This window comes from Mus pahari, chromosome 6 (genome assembly GCF_900095145.1).
Source record: "Mus pahari chromosome 6, PAHARI_EIJ_v1.1, whole genome shotgun sequence".
Classification (NCBI taxonomy): Eukaryota; Metazoa; Chordata; class Mammalia; order Rodentia; family Muridae; genus Mus; species Mus pahari.
Window position 1 is genome coordinate 68,352,168 of NC_034595.1, and position 5,702 is coordinate 68,357,869.

Below are 5,702 nucleotides of genomic sequence, written 5' to 3' on the forward strand. Positions count from 1 at the left end.
CTCGAACTCAGAAATCCGCCTGCCTCTGCCTCCCAAGTGCTGGGATTAAAGGTGTGTGCCACCACCGCCCAGCCTCCTCATCATTGTTATCCTTCTCTTTCCATTTGTCCCTTGTTTATTTAATCGTATGGTGAGATTGGTGCCTTCCAGCTTACTGGCTGTTACACTCCACAAGGTCGGTGTTACCTCAGCGCTTTCAACCATTACCACCAACACCAACACCCGTCTCTAACCACAGAGAACCTCCTGACTGCTGAGAGGTCCATTCCCTCTCCCTTTTGTGTGCTTGAGTGCTGGAGTTAAAAGTGTGCAAGACCAGGACCCGGTCCAGCCTCCAGTTTCCTACAGTAACCACTCCCTCCCCCATCTAAAATGCCACTCAAGCCTTTTCTGCCTTAGAAGTCTACAGTCTACGAGTCAATGTGACCAGGGCTCTGACTCTGTATGAAATAGCCAGCATGCTGGCTTAGGGTGGAGGTAGACATCTTGGACTTATATCTATGACTTAAATTTGACCTCACTGTGGGGAGGACATGTTGAGACAGAAAGACCCAAATGGAAGTATTTTGAGCCCAACTTCTAATGACCCATGGCATTATTCCAAACGGCCCAAAGGACAACTGGTGCTGTAAAATTTACTATGGTGAGGTGTCTATTTAGCTACCTAGATATGTACCCCACATAAATGAGAGGAGATAATACCAAGTAAGTCTCTTAAACTAAAATCAAATAAACAAAAAGTCCTATGCTGGGTGGTGTGGTGCACATACTTAATCCCAGCACTCAGGAGGCAGAGGCAAGTGGATCTCTGAGTTCAAGGCCAGCCTGGTCTACAGAGTGAGTTCCAGGACAGCCAGGGCTACACAGAGGAACCCTGTCTCTAAAAACCAAAACCAAAAAAAAACCAACAACAACNCCCCCCCCCCCAAAAAAAAAACCCCAGAAAAGAAACTAAAAAATGAAATAGATAAACTGTGTGTGTGTGTGTGCATCTGTGTGTGTGTGTGTGCGCGCGTGTGCATGTGTGCGTGTGTGTGTGTGTGTGTGTGTGTGTGTGTGTGTGTGCGCGCGCGCCCATTCAGAAGTCAGGGGATAACTTGCAGGAGTCACGTCCTTCTGCTATGTGGATCCTAGGGATTGAATGGAAGTCATCACACTGGCTGCATGCACCTTTACCTTGTCTGCCCGGCGTGTTTTCCTTTTTAACTCTTTCTGCATTGACGTAAAAGTATTGATGTGTAGACCAGGTTGCCCTTGAACTTGTAGGCGATCCTCCTGCCTTTGCTGTTGGCCTCTGCTTCCTCTGTATGGTGATTTCGAGGGTGAGCCATTAGGCCCGACAACTGCATCTTTTTGTGGTTGAGACAGAGCCTCAATACCTGGTCCTTCTGGAGGGACTCTAGTCAGCCAAAAGCAGGACAAACAGGGCTCTGGCAGGCTGCCTGCCCTTCTCCCCCATTCCCTCTGCCTTGCTGTTAAATTACACTCCTAAAGCTAGCCACCAAGCTCTAGCCTCTTGGCCACTTCCTCCTCAGGAGGCTAACTACTAAAGTCTTGAAGTCCAGCAACCAAAAGCTCTCTTTGGCTCATCTAATTTACATGCCCAATGAAAACTAAATACCTCAGGCTGCAGAGAAGGCTCGGTGGTTAAGAGCACTGACTGAGCTTCCAGGGGTCCTGAGTTCCATTCTCAGCAATCACAGGGTGGCTCACAACCATCTATAAAAGGGTCTGACCTCCTTTTTGATATGCTGGTGTACGTGGAGTCAGAATACTCAAACAATAAAAAAGAACATAAATTTAAAAATTATTTAAAAAACAAACAAACAAACAAACAAACAAACAAAAAACAATGAACTACCTCACTGTAACACCGGGTTTCCCCTTTACCTTTATAAACCAGCATTTGCCTATGGACCGCATCTGTCTCCTCTCTATCCAGGGGCAGTCCTCTGACACCCTCGGGACAAATACCCCTTCTTCTCTCCCTCATTCTTTCCCCTTCTCCCTTGTCCTCTGTCTCCTGCCTTTGTCTCCTATTCCTGTCTTCTGTCCCTCAGGGGCAAATACATCTCCTTTGTGCTGAGAACTTGGTCTTGGGTGTCCTGAACGGATACCTTTGAGCATTCACCTCCTGCCTCTGCCTCTCCAGTGCTGGGATTGCAGGTTATAAGTGTGTGCTGCCCCATTGGCTCTAAAGTAACACTTTTTTTTTTCTTTTTTTCTTTTTGGTTTTTTGAGACAGGGTTTCTCCGTATAGTCCTGGCTGTCCTGGAACTCACTCTGTAGACCAGGCTGGTCTCGAACTCAGAAATCCGCCTGCCTCTGCCTCCCCAGTGCTGGGATTAAAGGCATGTGCCACCATGCCCGGCTCTAAAATAACACTTTAACAACTCTGTCCTAATCGGATACTGGGTCTTCAGCTTGTCACACTCTTCCCAACACCACGTGTGTGGATTTGGGTGATGGTGGAAGGGAGCTATCAGTTCACCCTGACATGATGTGGTAGCCTTTAACCCCCCGCATTAGGGAGTTACAGTCAGGCAGATAGACCTCTGTGAGTTCTGGGCCAGCCTTTTCTATAGATCAAGTTCTAGGCTATCCATGGCTACTAAACAACAACAAAACAAAACTAAGTCATCAATCTGGAATAACAAGTTTGACGTGTGACCATGCCTGCTGTTCAAGCACTTGGGGATGCCGGCAGACCATCTCCAGTTCAGTCATTTTCAGCTACTTGGAGAAACTGAGACTCTACGAGACCCTGTCTCAAACAAACACCCCTAAACAAGCAAACAAAAGCCAGCAACTGTTCGGTTGTATTGTTTTCTCTGGAGCTTTCAATAGCTCCCCCATAACATTCAAGATATTTAAATCTAAGGTAAGGAAAGTTCCAGCACCTCAGCCCTCCCCACTTGCTTTTCTCAACCCTCTCGTGCTGGACTCCCATGTCTTTGAACTTTCCATTATCATGCTTGGCACACATTCCTGTGTCTTAGGGCACACATTCCTGTGTCTTAGGGCAAGGAACTCAGATGCTCAATCCTTTGTGTTAATGAAAATACTAATACAATACTTTCTTTGTTGTTTATTTACTGATTAATGCGGAGGGTGGAATCCAGTATCTCGTGTATAGACAAGGGCTCTTTTTTTTTTTTTTCTTTTAGAGCACGTTATCCGAGAGTGACAATTTTAAGCCAGACTTGCCTACTAGGGTAATATTCCGAATATTTGGCATTTGTATTGCCCCCTGGTGGTCAGCCCACGCTTTACAGCGAGTGGGGGAGATGAAATAACTAAGGCATTTTTAGAGGTGGGACGGCGGCGACTTGATCTCATTTACATACCCACAGTGCACCGCAGAGAGGTCATTGCTTGATTTAAAACCAGAAACCGCTGGTTTCTTTTTTTTTCTATCTTGATTTCTTTCAAAATGGCACGACTTTCACAGATTTAAGTGAGACTAAAGCAGAAATATTAAGTACTTTTGAGGAAAAAGTTACCATCGGTGATCTAAGATACGCAGCCAGGTGAGAACTACGGACAGCATCCCCACCCCGTACTCTGGTTTCTCTTCAGATCGCATAAATCTTTCGCCTTTTACTAAAGATTTCCGTGGAGAGGAACAATTCTGAGTCTTAACTCAATTTTTTGAGGTCTTGTATTTACAAGACTAATAATGGCAGTGAAAAAGCAGGATATATCTATATTTAGTAGACCTCTATGAACAGCCAAAGAGCCTTGCTGTTGCTAAAACTTCTCTAAAAGGAGCTAAATGTTTGGTATTCCTTCCTTGCCTCCTCTCAGACAGAAATTTTACGAACTCGACAAAGCCTCCAAGCAAAGCAAGCAAACAAACAAACAAAAAAAACCAACAAATATAAGCCAAACCAAAACGAACAAAATCCCCAACAAAACACTCAAAGCAAAGGGGAGAGCAGCAGAGCCCAAACTGAAACACGAAACCGAGTTAGCTGGGTCCGCTGGCACAGGCCTGTAATTCTAGTTGGCAGAAGATCTAATGTTCAAAGCCAGCCTAGTAAACTTAGTTTTATTATATTTTTGTCTCAAAAACAAAAAAGCAGAAATGATCTGGGCTTGGGCCTTGGTACCACGCAAGGCAGCCTAAGAGACTAGGGGTGCGGGTGCCGGTGGCAGAAACAGGAGTGTGGACGGCTCAAAGTACTTGGGAGGTCAGCGGATGGTTAAGAGAGACGAAGAAGAGGCTTCAAGGAGCACTCTGGTACTGGGTTACAGGAAGGAAGAGCGACTGCGAGGAGAACTGGGAAAGGTGTTTGGTTTTGGAGTTGTTTCAGATACAACGAGAGCTAAATGTCTGCAAACAGGACGGGTTGAGGGAACAGGGGACAGAAGCAAAGCAAAAGGTAGAAGAGAAACAGGGGGGCGGCTGGGAGGGGAGGAGGAGAGACTTAGAGCAGTGTTTCTCAACCTGTGGGTCGTGACCCCTTGGGGTGGCCGACCCTCTCACAGGGGTCGCCTAAGACTATGAAAAACACAGATACTTATATTATGGTTCACAACAGTAACAAATCACAGCTGTGAAATAGCAATAAAAATAACTTTATGGTTGGGGTCACCATAGCATAGTATTAAAGGGTCGCAATGTTAGGAAGGTTGAGAACCATTGCCTTAGAGCATCAAGAGGAGATGGGGTCTCTATTAAGGCCACAGTATGCCCTGGAGCCCTTCCAGAGTCTTGGTTACCCTTCCCCTGGGACTTGCTGCGGATAAGTAGGAGCACTCCTCCACCCTATTACACAGCTCTCAGATCTCCTTTCTGCTCACACCACACAGTGCGGTAACATCAAGACTTCTTTATTAGATCCTCTGCAGAAACAGCTTCCCCCTTTCCCACTGCATTTTCTAATACTCAGCTTCCCACCCAGAGCCAAACGGCATCATCCTCAGTGCCACCCTCCTGGCAGGCAGGCTTCCACAAGGCACCACCTTAGCTTCCCTGGTTTGCTACAGGGCTCTGTCACTCCTTGGACTCTGAATGAAGTTTCTCAAAGTCGTTGGCGCATTCCCTCTGATTCACATCATCGAAGCCCGTGGAGAAGCTGATGGAGCTGTTGTTGATGCAGTCACAGCTGTCTAACATTGCAGGCAGCAAAAGCCAGAGTGAGCCTGATGGCTGGCCCTGAGAGGGCTCTGGGTCCCCTTACCCGCTGCTCACCTGTGGTAGCATTGACTTTGTTGGATGCCAAAATGTCCGCCTGAATACTGTCTATTTTTGTGTACAAGATCTCGGCATCATTCTGGGGATAGAAGCAGCAGGAGCCTGGCTGGGCACCAGAGCAGTGTGCCCCTGGAGCTGGGCTAGGGAGGACCAGAGCAGTGTGCCCCTGGAGCTGGGCTAGGGAGGAAGGGTTACCACGAGCAGAGCTGCTTAAGCAGAGAGATCCTGCTTCCAGCTTACTGGCTAGGGCAGGTAGGGGACAAGAAGACAGTGTAGGGGTGGGAGGTGTCCAAGTCAGGAGACGAGATTCATTCTGTGCATGGGGACACTGTTCTGCCCTGGGCATTTGCTGTGGCATGGGGGCACTGTTCTGCCCTGGGCATTTGCTGAGGCATGGGGGGCACTGTTCTGTCCTGGGCTTTGCTGCGGCATGGGGCACTGCTCTGTCCTGGGCTTTGCTGTGGCATGGGGCACTGCTCTGTCCTGGGCTTTGCTGCGGCAT

General features: G+C 47.6%; 1 long non-coding RNA gene and 1 other non-coding gene across 3 annotated transcripts in view; both read left to right on the forward strand.

Annotated features, from left to right (window-relative positions):
* The window catches only part of LOC110323606, a 10,425-nt gene that overhangs the window by 1,286 nt on the left and 3,437 nt on the right, over window positions 1-5,702 (forward strand). Inside the window, exons 1-2 of one of the 2 annotated variants that reach the window (XR_002380639.1) lie at window positions 3,567-3,661; window positions 3,993-3,996. This is a non-coding gene — a long non-coding RNA (uncharacterized LOC110323606). Of the gene's footprint in view, window positions 1-3,566; window positions 3,662-3,992; window positions 3,997-5,702 lie in introns of those variants that run through there. The other variant, XR_002380638.1, reaches the window with a different exon arrangement.
* LOC115064354 lies at window positions 3,560-3,675 on the forward strand. The gene has a single exon (XR_003844174.1). It is a non-coding gene; the product is annotated as a U5 spliceosomal RNA (small nuclear RNA).